The sequence below is a fragment of the Microcebus murinus genome, chromosome 2, assembly GCF_040939455.1.
Source record: "Microcebus murinus isolate Inina chromosome 2, M.murinus_Inina_mat1.0, whole genome shotgun sequence".
In the NCBI taxonomy this organism is placed as follows: domain Eukaryota; kingdom Metazoa; phylum Chordata; class Mammalia; order Primates; family Cheirogaleidae; genus Microcebus; species Microcebus murinus.
The window spans coordinates 40731818-40747113 of NC_134105.1; the positions used below are offsets into that span (position 1 = coordinate 40731818).

General features: G+C 49.4%; 1 long non-coding RNA gene across 1 annotated transcript; it reads right to left on the reverse strand.

Moving 5' to 3' along the window:
* Positions 1-8147: 8147 nt before the first annotated feature.
* Positions 8148-10845, reverse strand: LOC142876773 (uncharacterized). Its single transcript, XR_012923597.1, has 3 exons — positions 10584-10845; positions 10075-10209; positions 8148-9432 (listed from the first exon to the last, which is right to left on the reverse strand). It is a non-coding gene; the product is annotated as an uncharacterized LOC142876773 (long non-coding RNA).
* Positions 10846-15296: the final 4451 nt, after the last annotated feature.

Here is a 15296-nt window from a genome sequence, read left to right on the forward strand (position 1 = left end):
AAGACAATGGGAACCAGGCCGGCAGCCCCTCCTCTTGAGGACCACCCTCCCTCCAGAGCCCAGCAGACACATCATTTATCTTCCCCTCCAGGAACAAGCTCCAGCCGGGGTGGTGGCCTGGTTTCCCAGGCCCTATCTCCGGGGCCTCCCAGCCTGTCTCCAGGAGACGCCTTCTCAGCCTCCGGCCAAAGCCGGCCCTGCCCAGCTGGCCCAGGGGACTGACTCAGGCGTAGGCCCCAGGTGATACCTCTGCGTGTGAGCCCACTCAGATGGCGGTGCATGTTTCTGCATGGTTGTACATTGTGTGTATATGCGTGTGTGCAGAAGGTATTTCTGCATGACGTTTTGTGTGGGTAGTTGTGTCTGTGTGTGCTTGAAAGTATGCTGTGAATGTATGTGTGTGTGTACGTGTAAACTCACAGTTACCTTGCTGTTTGCCTGAATACAAGCATGTACATGGATGTCCTGGTTAGGGGGTCATGTGTGCATGCCTGTTCCTTTGTGGAGTTGGACCTTTGAGTGTCTCTACCTAGGAGAGAGTTATAGTATATTTCTGTGCGACTGCGTGTTTCTCAGTGTGTCACTGTGTGTTTGGAGGGCTTTGTATGTTTGTGCAGCACTACTAAGTGCACACAGTCCAGAGGTTGAGACAGACACACACAGAGACAATCCCAGTGGTGTATGTGGGGCATGACAGAGGCCATGGGGGTGGTGGGGTCATGGAGCTCCAGAAGAAGTGGACAAACTCTACCTACAGGGAGATGGAACTCTTCAGGCAAAGGGAGAAAAAAGTTCCAGAAGTTGGAAATCACGCATTGAAGCAGGATTATAGAAGTCTCCTCACTTAAGAGGACCAGGAGGGGCAAAGGACATAGGACAGGAGAAGGCAAAGAGTGTGATCATGCCAGCTGGGGGCTGTGTGGGGTCCCAGGTCCAGGCTCGAGGAACTGAGAGGGAGGGAAGTGCCCAGGTGAGGGCAGAGAACAGGTGCTGACACTCCCTCCCCTGCATCAGCTGGGCCACCCTGCCTGGGCATCTGGGGAGATGGATGGCACGCGCCTGCATTGTTCTCAGGGTGTTACTTCTCTGTCCCAGGCTCATGGTCTGGGCTGTCGGGGCAGGAGTCCCTGCAACCTGTGCCCAGTTGCTGGCTCTGGTGCTGACATCATTGCGCTGGAGACGTGAGGAGAGCCCGTGGGGGTGCCGGGTCTAGCACGCACCATCAGGCCAGCACTCATGGTGCGTGGGTAGAAGCAAGGGAGGTACAAGGCTTGGATTCAAATCCCGAGCCCACCACACACTAGTTCGCAAGCTTGGGCAAGTTACCCAACCTCTCTGTGCCATAGTTTTCTATTTATTGTTTTAAATTTTATTATTTATTTATATACATTTTTTTGAGACCAAGTTTCGCTCTGTCACACTGCTGAGTCTTGCCCCCGCCAGAGTGCAGTGGCGTCATCACAGCTCGCTGCAACCTCAAACTCCTGGGCTCAAGCGATTCTCCTGCCTCAGCCTCCCAAGTAGCTGGGACTACAGATATGCACCACCATGGCCGGCTAATTTTTCTATTTTTGTAGAGATGGGGGTCTCACTCTTGCTAAGGCTAGTCTTGAACTCCTGACCTTAAGTGATCCTCCTGTCTCGGCCTCCCAGAGTGCTAGGATTACAGGTGTGAACCACCGCGCCCAGCTTGTGCCAGTTTTCTGATCTATAATAGGGGTGGTAATAGCAGCACTGATGCCTGTCAATAGTGTTGATGTGTGGGTCAAATGAGTTAATATGTTGAAAATGCTTACAATAGCGGCTGGCCCAGTAGAGAAAGGCCATGGAAGCACTGGGCACTGGCTACTGTTTTATTACTTATTATCTCGTACATTTTCACCACAGCCATATGGGGCCCGCGTCATTTACTTCATTTCAAGAACACAGGCTTTGGATTCACCCATACTTGAGTCTAAATCCTGACTCTGAATCCACCCACAGCTGTGTGAACTCTGGAAGTTGTTCCCCTCCCCAGGCTTTGGTCTCCCCATGCCCGAAAAGAGGTTATTGTCATGAATGAATGGAACAATCCAAGCCAGGCTGAGTGCCCCAGGGCCCCAGGCACTCCTGGGGCAGGGCAGACACTCCTCACAGGCCATAAAAGGGGAGGCCTGGAGAACCTGAGTGGTTAGGAGGCATGGCCAGGGGCTCAGAGCTAGTAAGGAGCAGGGCTGGGACCAGAACACGGGGTGTCTGGACTGAAGCCCAGTTGCCTCTCCCCTGGGCCTTGGTTTCTCCGCCTGTACTGAGTTGCTGAACTGAGAGGAGGGTGCTGGGTTTAGGCAGGGAAGCGGCAGCCTCCAGGCACCAGCTGCAGAGCTGGAACAGAGGAAGCCCAGGGCAGAATGACGTTCCTGTGGCCCAGCCTCTGCTCTCCCCAGAGGCCCACTCCTGAACCAAGCCGCCTCACCAGAACTAAATCCCTGGGATAGGAGTCTCGTGTTTCCCCATCTGTTTCCTCCCCGCCAGTTGCCCTTTGACCCTGGGTGAGTCTCTCAACCTCTCCCAGCTTCGGTGGCCTCCGCTGGGCACCACAAGAGCTCACTGCTGGCCAAAGTGTCTGCCTTGTGTGTGCATCAATGGCTAGCACTCACTGAGCACCTGCTGTGTGCCAGGCTCTTCTCTAGGCACTCTACCTGCATTAATTAAGTTAATCCTCCCACCAGCCTTGCAAGTGGCATATTGTTCCCCAGGATGGAAAAGGTCCCATCTCCTAGGCAAGGGACAAATGAGATAATGGAAGAAAATTGCTTTGAACAGAGTTGGGCACTGGTAAGTTCTACATACATGTTTATTGTTATTACTATTTCCAGTATTTCTAAGTTTTCCAAACACCAGGATCTCCTCATTCTCCTCTGGGAAGGCGGGGACAAGGATCAGGCATTATTATTATAATTTTTGCTGCATTCATTCATTCATCCATCCAACAGCCAGGCATAGGCCATGTGCTCTGAGACAGGAGGGCTCCCAGCTCGACTCAGGGGCAGAAAGCCCACTGTCCTCCAGGGGCTGTGTGGTCTGCAGGGACTGGGGGGTGAGACTCACTCCAGTGGGCTATTGCCTTGCAGGAATGGGGGCCCAGTGAGAGACCATATATTCTGATTTTTCAAGAAAAGCTAAAGATCTAGTAGATTCTAGATTTGTGTGACATGTCCTAGTCTTTTATCTTTTAAAGGTTTAGATAAATAAATAAATGTAATGAAACTGTTTTAACCAATTTGATTAAAACAAACTACTGTGTAGGCTATATCCTGTCCATGGCATGTTTGAACCCTCTGGGAAATTGAGGTCCAGAGATGTGAGTGAAGCTGCCCAGGGTCACATTGCTAGTAAGGGGCAGAGCTGGGATGCAGACTGGGACTCTTGAGCCCATGGTCACTTGACCAGGTCCAGAGCATGTGGAACCTAGATTCAGGTCATTAGCCCTGCAGTGGGGACCAGCCTCCACTGAGACTCAGGGGTACTGCTGTAATTGTGGAACCCGGGGCTGTGGGGAAGGAGTTTGGGGACAGGCAGCCCAGCCCTCAGTCGGCTCACATTGTGTTGCGAAATGAGATGCCAATGCGTTGCGAAATGAGATGCCAATGCCCCGCCCACACTTCCCGCTAGTACACCTGTGCTGGTGTTTGCAAAGTTCCCGAGGGCAGGCCTGGGGACAGCAATGGGAAATCACAGAAATCCAGCTTCCTGCTTCCCTGAGACGTCCCACTACCAGGTGTATGTCCAGCAGTCAAGAGATCTCAGTGGCCAGGACAGGGCTGGACTCAGCTGATCAGACAGTGGCCAAAGCCCTTGCACACCACCGGACGATATTTGACTTAGTCCTCCAGTGGCACAGATGTGACTTGAGCCAGTCTCATTTATACTCTGGGCCTCAGTTTTCCCATCTGTGTTGCAGGGTTGACAGTCTCCATGATACAGAGCTGTGGACGTGGCAGCCCTGTGGTTCTGCAGTGCCAGGCCCAGCCTCAGGAGTGGAGCTCTGCTCCTGGGCAGGGGGTCTTAGGGGGCCTGGAGCAGGGCCGAGGCTAAGGCTGCCCCTTGGCTGGGTCCTTCCTATGCTGCGAGGTGCACTGACTGTCCCAGCCCCAGGGGAAGGGATTCCAGAAGACAGTTCGGCCCACCCCTCCCCTCCACAGAGACGTGCACAAGCATGCTCTTGGCCTCTCTGCATGTCACACAGGCCGATCATCCTGCCACTGCTGGGCTGCTGTGACAATCCCATGTGCCCTTTCTGTATCATAAGTCCTCACTTAACGTCGTCGATGGGTCCTTGGAAACTGCGACTTTAAGCAAAAAGACATATAAGGAAACCTATTTTACCATAGGCGAATTGCTATAAACAAGAGTTAAGTTCCTATGGCATATTTCTGGTCACACAAACACTTCTAACTAAAGCCCCCCAACCCTTCTAATACTAAACACTGAAATACATGTGAGCTACACATACGTTTAGGACAGATTAATAAACACAAGGCAGATAACGCTTTACCCCCGAGCAAGGTTGCAGGTGGCCGGAGCCCAGGGCTCCAGGTGGGAACCACTCCCGGACAGGACGCCCTGCATCACAGGCGCTCACACCCGCGCTCACTCGCGCTGGGATGGCTTAGACGCCGGTTCACCTACCATGCACATCTCTGGGATGCGGGAGGAAGCCGGGGTACCTCCATAGGAATGGGGAGAACATGCAAACTCCACACAGATGGTGGACCCAGGATCGATTTCCTTCTCATCAACGTTCTAACGAAACGATGTCAAACGGCATGACGTCATTTGAGGACCCTACTGTGTTAGGCAGAACCCTGACTCCTGGTGGCTGCTCCCTGGCCCAGCCCACCCTGGCCCGTGCCGCCTGCCCAGCCTCCTTTCTGAAGGCAGTGTAGGAGAGTGGAATGAGCTCTGCCACTGTGTGACCCTAACAACTTACTGAGCACCCCTGGGTCTCAGTTTCCCCAGCTGTAAACTGGAGGTGACACCTGCCTGCTGTTTGTGAGGATTGAATGCGAGTAAGCGCAGCCACCGCATGCCTGGCACATAGCGGGTACTCAGCCAGTGCCGGGTCCCTTCTCCTGTGGGGCTGCACACCCAGACCTCCAGGGGCCAGGCACTTGGTTTCAGCTGAACTTCCCCACTGGTTTGGTTCCACACTCAGCATGGCAGACACAAGACGGGCAAATGCTGGCTCCAGTTTCCTGCCATTAACAGAAGGTGCCGTATATCTCCGGAGTCCTGAGGAGGTGGTGCCAGGCTGGAGCCTGTAGCTCTCCAGCCTCTTGGAGCAGCCGTTTGGGGTGAAGCTTCCCTGGCAGATCGCTGGCTGGCTTAGGGGCTGGGCTGAGAGACCATCCACTCCCCATCCCATAGCCCACAGCCACGCAGCCCCCCCCAGGGGGGCTCCTGGCTTTGCTCGCACTCCTCACTCCACCATGACTGTCCCCTCGGGCTGCCCAACCTGGCCAGGTGCACACTCCCTCACAGACAAGCTCCACGGCCTCCTTGCTGGTCTCTCTGCTTTTACTCTGAACCCCTGGAGACCCTCTTCCCATCCAGCCAGAGGGGTTGTTCTAAACCCAGATGTCCCTGGCTTTTCCTCAGTTAACACCCTGCCATGGCCCCAGTCCCCCTCTAGCCCTCTCCTGGCACCCCAGGCCCTTCCCAGTTGGGGCTTTGCTGCCCTCCCTACCTCTGCTCTGCAGGTCCTCACCCCAGGACTCCCGCGTTCTCTGCACCTTCTTACTCCCCAAGCCTTTCACACCGTTGAGCCTTGCTCAGGCTGTGCACCCTTCCTTGCCCTGGTTCTTTGTTTAATATCCAGGCTATGTGTGCCAGGCGCTGCTCTACACACAGAGATACAAAAGCAAATGAGCTTACATTCTAGGGAGAAGCCAGAAAGTAAGCACATCAGCAAACGAAGTCAATGAATCATGTCGGATGGCAATAAGGACTGTGCTCACACACTAAAGCCGGAATGGGGACTGGGAGCGCCGAGGCAGGCAGGACGCTGGCATGTTAAACACCACAGGCAGGGAGGATCTTGGTGGGTCCAGTCCAGGACCTTCCTGCCTTGGGAGAAGTCTGTGCATCTGGTAGTCAAGGGGATGAATCTGGGCGGTTCCAGCAGGGCTTCCTGGAGGAGGTGTCCAGTGATGACCTTGAATGCTGGGCAGAGGGTGTTTCCTACACAGGATGTGAGAGCCCCAGTAGGAGGGATTCCTGATGGAGATGGGAGTTAATTCACTCCTGACCTACTGGGCACCAGCCATGGGGGAAGGGAATAGCCTTTACACTAAGACTGGGCTTTGAATCCAGACTACTGGCCCAGGCACCTCACCGCCAGGAGCCCCCGACTCTCACCAGGCCCCATTCTCCTGGATCAGGACCTGCCAGGGCCTGGGCAGCAGGTGGCAGGTCACTGCGTCTGGAGCCAGTCAGAGAGAGCCCGTCAGGCAGGAACATGGTCAAGCAAAGACCTGGTGACCAGCCTCTGCGTGGCCTGTGGGGAGGACAGGTGGCCACGGAGGACACTGGGATGGGCCTTCCAAGGGGCTCCCCTGCCCCCAGCCAAGGTTGCCCAAGGAATGTGGTTTGTGGCCAAGTTGCCACAGCCCACTGTTATTTTATTTATGCACTTAATTTGTCCCATGCATCACTCTGACAGCCCAGAATTAGGCTGCTGTGGGGCCCCTGGCCTGGCTCCTCTGTGCTTGGCCCGGGGGTGTTTCTCTGCTGCTGATTTGTGCCCGAGGCCCTAGGGGATGCCGTGGTTCTGCTGCTATTTGCAGAAGGCCTCCAGGACTTGGTGATCTGACCTAGAATAGTTCCTTGTTGCTGGGCCTAGAGAGAACTCACTGTCCCCATTTTGCAGGTGTGGAAGGTGAGGCCAAAAGTTACACAGTGGGTCTGTAGCAAAGAACCCAGAGTTGTTGCCTCTCAGCTGGAGCACTCCCGGCTGCCACATCCAGCTCAGGATTTTGTCAACAAGGCCTCCCAGCCAAGAGGAGGATGTTCCCAGCTCCCCGTCCGTGGGGAGGGTGGAGGAAGGAGCAAACTGGGGAGCAGGAGTGAGGATCCCAGGGACCCAGAGTCTGGTGGGAAAGTGGCTTCCTGCTCAGGAGCCAAGGGAGGTGGAAGGTCCTTGCCCTCACTGAGTCCCTGGAAGTAAATGGCACAAACTCCCTCTCAGTTCCATAGGGAGTTACATTACTGTTTGAAATAAATATAAATCTCAGTTTTTGGAGGGACATTAAAACTCACACTGACGGAAAAAGTCTGAAAAAAATCCCCTAAATTTAGTCATTTTTCAGGAATGAAGAGACTGAGCTCCCCATCACAGGAGGCATGCAAGCAAAGGCCAAAATGTCCTTGGCACCAGGCCTAGTGTCTGAATTGGAACCCCAGGCCACTGATTCATTCATTTATCTGCTTGTCCCATAAGCATCTATTTAGCGCATGCTAGTGTCAGGCTCTGTGCCTGGCACAGGCACAGTGCTGAGTGAAGACAGGTGTTCCTGCCCTTGCACAGTTTGCAGAGCAGTGAGCGAAAAACAGTGTCATGGTTTGAAGTTCTCTGAAGAAAAATGAATTGGGGTGGGGGGCACTGTAGCCGGGTAGCCAGCAAGGGCTCTCTGAGAGGGAACATCTGAGCAGACACTCAAGTGGAAAGAAGGAGGGAGAGAAAGATCCTCTGAACATGCAGGAGGAGCATCCAGGCACAGGGAACAGCCAATGCAAAGGCCCATGTCAGCACTGCCCCATGTCCTCTCCTCGGCCCTCGGCCCTGTCTAGGAGGTGGACCCCCACACCTCCCTGCCTCCCCCATCCTGACCCCAGCAGTATCTTCCCCACACAGCCCCCTGTGCCCTGCCAGCAGAGGGAGCTGGGGGGTTGGGCAGCCTTGTTGATGATGACCACAGACATCCATGGAGAGCCCCCCTGCTGTAGGGCTTGGTTTTCCCAGTGTGGTCGCCCACGCCACTAGGGGTGCATGGGGCGAATTTAGGAGGTTCATGGTTAAACATCTCCTCATTTTCACAGTAATGCCTTTATTTTAAATGTATTTAGAAAAAAAGATAACGGGCACATCAAACCTGGTATGATCACCAAGGACACGTGGAGAAAAGGCTCTGTTTATTTCAATTCGAAGCAGAAGAGTACACACATGCAGAGAGACAATGTTAACAGTTGTTTAATCTTGGAGAAGCGTATGTATAGGGTGTTCATTTTTCTACTCTTTCAACTTTTCTATGTAATTGAGATATTGCAGAGTACAAAGTTGGTCGGGGGACATAAACCCGAAGAGATTCCTCTAGAATTTCCCTTTAAAACGCAGTTCTGTTTTTCTGCTCTTGATAGCAGAACACAGCAGTTAAAAGTGTAGGCTTTGGCTCCCAGCTGCCTTGGTGTGGCTCCTGGCTGTGGCCTGAACCAGTTACTTAAACTGCCTCAGTTTCTTCATTACCACTGGAGGGAATGACAGTACCAACCCCCCCACACACACACCCCAGCGGGTTGCTGGGAGGCTGTGATGGGTTACTATGTGTCAGTTGTCAGATGGTGCCCACACAAGGCAGATGCTCGGCAAATGCAGGCTGTGCTATGGGTGGTGGGTTCCTTGGACAGCTCTCAGAGGGTCATTAATGTGGGCCATGGGGAAGTCACATGGCACCCGGTGATGGCCCTGCACTGTGGAGGGGTTTATGCCTGCCTCTTCTTACGCCTGTGCGCGAACACACACACACACACACACACACACACACCCCAGCTGACTGCACAGACTGCATTTTTGTAAATCGATCAGATTTACTACTGCTTGCATCAGGCTGTTAATTTTTTATTTCGGTTTTGAAAATTTAATAACATTGTTTTGCTTTCACTGTTCATTTTTAAGATTAAGGTCTAGTTGAGGCAAGTCATGCTGGTTTCCCATTTGTGGAAATAATGAAACATTTCATTTTAAAATAAAGTTAAAGAAGTGAGTCCATCTCAACTATTTTCACAAAATTTTTGTAAATCTAACACTGTTTTAAAATAAAAAGTTTATTACAAAAAACCCTCCAACTTTGATTTTTTAAAAAAAGCTTTTAGAGAAAAGCAAGCCGATTAAACAAATACCAGCCCTGGAGATGTGCAGGCATGGACGGGATGACTGCTTTGCTGGGCACCGCTGTCGCTTCCCTCCCAGCCTGATCAGGATCCACCATGTTCTCAGAACACCAGGAGGAGCCCAGGGCGACAGGCCCAGCGCTCTCTGGGGCTGGGGGCAGCCTCCTGAGGGTGGCTGCCAGGGTCCCTCTCCAAGGCGTGACAGAAGTGAGTTTAAGGACAGGTGAAGGGGCGGTGAGGTGCCTGAGACTGGCAACTGCGGGGACCAGGTACGCTGTGGGCTGGGGCCTGAAGACTAAAGCCAGGGTGAGGGCGGGGGCTTTCCCTACCTAGAGCAGCACTGAGGCTCTGGGGGAGATCAGAGAGTCACTCCCCACCTCTCTCCTCTCACACCCTCGGGCTCCGGCTGCTGCTTCCCATTGGCCGGACACCCAGAAGCCAGAGGCCTGGGAAGCTCAGCACATTTCTAGTCCTGGCAGTTGAGGGTGGGAGGGCTTGTAGATTTTGGAAAGAGCCTGAAGCCAGAGTCAGACTGCCCGAGTGTCACATGGGACACGTCACTCCCTCCCCTGAGCCTCTGTTTCATCATCTGCTCACTGGGGCACCTGACGCGTCCTCCCGGGAGTGGGGGAAGGGCAGTGGGTCAGTGCGGGGTGCATGTGAGCCCTGGGCACACGGTGGGCTCGCTGGCCAAACAGCGTTGTCTGCCCTTCCCAAGAGAGGACTGTGCCCTTCTGTCTCCTCACTGCCACAGGTGGGGGGCCATGCTCTTCCAGTTCCCCCATCAGTCACAGCAGGGTCAGTAATGTCCCTGGGGCAGGTCCCTGTGGCTCCTGCCACCACCAGTTTGCTCACGCCAGGCCTCCCACCAGAGACACCAGATGCTCCTTGCTGTGGCGAATCCCACCGCGCTGCGTCTCACCTACTCACCCCTTCCCAGGACAGACAGGGAAGCAACGAGTCCAAAGTCACTCCAGCAGCTTAGAGGCAGGTCAGTGGGACTGGCCAGGACCTTGGCAGGAGGCCCTTTCCCTGGAACTGGCCTGATTTCCTGGCCTGAGGGGCCTCCCCAGGAGGCAAGAGAATCCTGGTCAAGGCTTCTGGCTGGCTGTAATTTTCCAGCCTAATTAAATACCTGCAAATCCATTTGCTACCTAATGATACAGAGGGAGCCCCAGGGAGTTTCTGAAGGTAAAAAACAACCATTCAGATTGAAGGAATAAATAAACACTGCTGTGCAGGTGTCATGGGGAGTCCCGGGGAGTTCAGTTCCACCCGCCTCTGTCAGCCCAGCCCACCTCCCAGTCTTTCACAGGGAGTTGATGGCCTCTGGGTCTCAAGAAAAGAGCTGTGAAAGGACCGTCAAGCCCCTGGGCCCAGCAGGGGAAGCCCTGGTTCCCAGCCTTCCTCACCTGCAGAAAGAAATAGTGGTCCCTCACCTGTTCTCATTCCGCCAGTCCAGGCCATCAGAAACGCACTCGGCCCCAGCCACACTCTTCTCTCTTCCCACCTTCTGGCAGCCCTGCCATGCTCTGGACACACCGAATTCCCTGCCACGCCCCACATACATCACCCGAGATGAGGAAGGTGCGTCAATCAGATTTTGCTGTATAGTAAACCACCTCCCCAGTGCAGGTGTGGGTTTGGAACAATACGCGTTCACAGGTCAGCTGGCAGCTCTGATCTCACTGTGTTTATGGCTGCACCAGGGTCAGGACTTCCCTTCTGGGAAAGCATTGGCCACGGTTCTCCACCCTCCCCCATCCGTGCCCTTTGCCACGTGACTTCACTGTTCCTCCTTTCAATCCGGGAGACCATCTTCCTACCTCTCAGTCTGGGCTGTGCTTTCGCCTTGCTTTGACCAATGGAAAGTGGCAGCAGTGATAATGGCCCATTTCTGAGCCTTGGCCTGAACAGGTCTTGCTAGCTTCCTTTTGCTGTCTTGGACCCTGTCACTGCTGTGAGAACAACCTGGGCTAGCTGCGGGAGGAGGCCTCAGCCATGCCAAACTGGGCCAACCCAGACCCGAGAGCCCTGAGTCAAGGAGGGTGACCAGCTGTCCCCGTTTGCCCAGGGTTGAGGGGTTTGCTGGAATACAGGTCTTCAGTACTGTCAGTAGGACAGTCGCAGGCAAACCAGGGTGGTTGTCACCCTACAGCTGAACCCCCAGCTGACTCGGGTGTAGGAATGAATCCAGCTGAGATCATAAGAACTGTCCCACTGGCCTGCAAACGCTTATGGTTTTAAACCAACTACTGCATTTAGGGGGCGGTTCATCACACAGCAAAATCTAATGGATACACCTTCCCCATGTCCGTGGGAAAAACTAAGAGTTGCTGCCCACGGCCGTGCAAGTTGTGCACTGCACACCTGCAGGGGGAGCCAGTTACAGAGACCACATTGTGAATGGCACTGCTTGGAATTGTGCAGGATGGAAGCCCTAGATTAACTCAGCAAGATCCCAGTTCAAATGTCACCTCCTCTGTGAAGCCTTCCCAGACTCCCCTGTATCTAATTTATTAGGGGAAAAGGAATTTTCTGTGCCAAAAGAGCACAGTTTCTAGAGTCAGACAAGACAGGTTCACCTTGGGCAAGTTGTTTTAACCTCATTTAGAAATTTGGAAGGATGACAGCTGCCCTCCCTGGGCATTGCTGTGAGGAGAGTGCATGGACGGTGCCTGGCAAACAGCGTGGGTTTCATGGAAGAGTGAAGCACAGTATTCCCTGTGCAGTTCTGAATTCTCTCCTCTCTGTTCCACTGCCGGTGCTCGGCCCCTGGACTCTAAGACTTTCTTTCCCCACAAAACTCAGTCACCTCCTCACGGGTCTCCCGTCCTCCAGGCTTACTCTGTATTATGCATTGGAGCCAAAGGGGCATTCTTTTTTTAATTAAAAAAAAAAAACCAGGAAAATTTACTTTTTTCTTTTGATGTACAGTTTTATGAATTCTAACACATGTATAAATTTGTATAACCACCACCATAATCAGGATACAGAAGAGTTCCATCACCCCAACGGGCTTTCTTTTCAAAATATGTCTTTATTAACTTTAATATTTTGGAATAAACAATACATATACTTTGTAAAAAAAAAATACTTAAAAGCATAAAAGTTACTCAGTGAGAACTGTGACTCCCACCCCTGGTTGCTCCTCAGATGCAAAATGTAGTTTGTAGTGTGTCCTTCTAGAGATGTTTTATGCATATGCAAGCATAAACATGTAGAACTGTCCTGCACACCCCAGTTTTATACAACTGGAACCACATCTTGCTTTTTTGTATTTGATATGTTTTGGACACAGTTTTAGGTCAGTAATAATTCTAGCCTACACATATATAGTACTTACCATATACCAGGAACTGGTCTAAATGCCTCATGTGTTTCTACTCATTTAATCTTCAGCACAATGCTTTGAGGTAGGTGGCATTATTATAACTATTGCTGTTGCGGCCGTTGTTTTTATTATTGCCAATCTCATTTTAGAGATTTAAAAAAACTGGAGCAGAGAGAGGTCAGGTTCAGGAACTGGTGCAGGGTCACACAGTGAGTAAGTGGCAGAGCTGGGGTTAGGCCCCAGGCATCCTGGCTCCAGCCTCTGTGTTCTGAGGGGCCACGCTGGACCGCTCTGGCGTACTGTCAAGCAATCTCAAGGAATTCCTTTCTACCAAGACGCGGTCATTTATTTTACCAGCCTCCTCCACTGTGAACACGGCTGCACTGATATCTTCATCATTCATCTTTCTGGACATGTGGAAGTGTATCTGTTGAATTAATTCCTGGAAGCTGAATGCCTGGGTCACAGGGTGAGTGCAGTTTTATATTTGATAGATATCACCAGATTGTCTTCCCAAGAAGTAGATCAATTTATACTCCCATCAACAAGGCAGGAGAGAGTATACTGCCTTACGATCTCACCAACACAAGATATTATCAAAAATGTTGATCTATGCCATCTAACAGGGGAAAATGGTAATGGTGTCGTTTTTTCCGGTTATTTTTTACTGTAAATGAGCGCAGACCTCTTTTCATATGTTTTGAAGACATTTGCATACACTTTCTGTGAACCATCTGTCCATGTCCTGTGGCCATTTTTCTCTTGGGTTATTAATCTTTAAAAAAATGTTGTCTGTCTTTACTTGTTTATTCATTTTCTAGTGTGACCATATTCGTCTTTTTTTTTTTTTATGGCTTCTAGGTTTGAATCATTTTAAGAAAGGTACCTCATTTCCAAACTAAGAACAACAGAAGAATTACTCATGTTTGCTTCAGTAATTTCATGGCTTCATTTATTTGTCTTTCGATCTTTGATCCATCTAGAATAATTGTTGGTATAAGAAGTGATATGTGGTTCCAACCTACTTTTTCCAGTTACTCAACATCATTATCATATAATCCATTTTTACCCCCTCATTAGAAGTGAAACTAAATTTTTATATGTGTTTGTGTCTAATTCTGGATTCTTTGTTTCTTTCATCATCTTCCCCTATTCTTTTTGTTTTTATTGTGGTATAATTTAGAAATAATGAAATGCATGGATTTTTAAGTGTTCAGTTTGGCAAAACATATGTATGTATGTTTTGCAAATATTTCCTACCAATGTGTAGCTTGTCTATTCATTTCCTTGGTGATGTCTTTTGATGGAAGAAGCTTTTAATTTCAAAGTCTAATTTATCATTTTTCTCTTTTATGCTTATTTTATGTCCTGACCTCCAAGAAATCTTTGCTAACCTCAAAGCCCCCAAAACATTCTCCTATGTTTTCTTCTATTAATAGAAGCTTTATGATTATGCTTTTTAATTTAGGTCTATGATCCACATCAAATTAATGTTTGTGTTTGGAGTGAGACAAAGACTGAGTTTAGTATTTGCCCACGTGGATAGACAGTTGTTCCAACACCATTTATTTGAAAAGAAATTCCTTCCCCAATGAATTGTTTTGGTGCCTTTGTTGAAACTCAGTTGATCTTATATGTAAGGTCTATTTCTGAATTTTATGTTCTGTTCCTTTGCCCTATTTGTGTATATTTACATCGATACCACATTCCCTTATAGGAAGTTGTGAAGTCAGGCAGTATTCACTCTTTAAACTTTTTCTTCATTTGCAAGATTGTTTTAGCTATTCTAGACTTTTAAATTCTCATGTAAATTTTAGAATCAGTTTGTCTACTTCTTTAAAAGAGTCTACTGTGATTATGACAGGGATTGCATTGAATATATACAATTATTTTGGTGAGAATGGACATCTTAACTATATCAAGTCTTCTAATCCATGGTTTATCTCTTCATGCATTTAGATCTTTAATTTCCTTTGCCTATATTTTGTAGTTTTTAGATAAACATTTAGACATATTTTATTAGCTATTTCTAGTGTTTGTTGTTTTCTGATGACAAATTTAAGTGGCATTTTAAAATTTCACTTTCCAATCTTTTTTCTAGTATATAGAAATAAAATAGATTTTCATATACTCACTTTATGCCTTGCAACCTTGCCAAATTAGTTCTAGTAATTCTTTATAGATTCCATAGGGATGTCTATTTAAATAATGTATCATCTACAAGTTCTAACATTTTAACTTATTCCTTTCTAATATTTATGCCTTTTACTTATTTTCTTAGCTATTACATTGTCTTAAACTTCCAGTTCAATGCCAAATAGAAGTGGTGAGAGTGGACATTCTTGCCTCATTGCTGAACTTAGGGAAAAGGGCTTAATGTTTTACCATTAAGCATGCTATTAACTGCAGGTTTTTTGTAGATGCCCTTTATCAGATTGAGAAAGTTCCCTTCTATTTCTAGTTGACAGCTTTTATTATGAAAAGATTCTGAATTTTGTCAATTTTCTTTTGCACCTATGGAACAATTATGTGGGTTTTCTCCTTTATTTTATTAATATAGTGAATTATAGTGATTGATTTGAGTGTTAAAACTAATCTTGCACTTCTGGAACAACTCGCTTGGTTATGATATATTATTCCTTTATTATATTGCTGGATTCAATTTGCTAATATTTTGTTAAGAGTTTTTACATCTATTCATGAGGAATATTGGTCTGCATCTCCTTTTCTTGTAATACCTTTAATATAAGGATTATGCTGGTCTCATAAAATGAGTTAAAAAGTGTTCATACTATCCTATATACATGATAAAAATCAA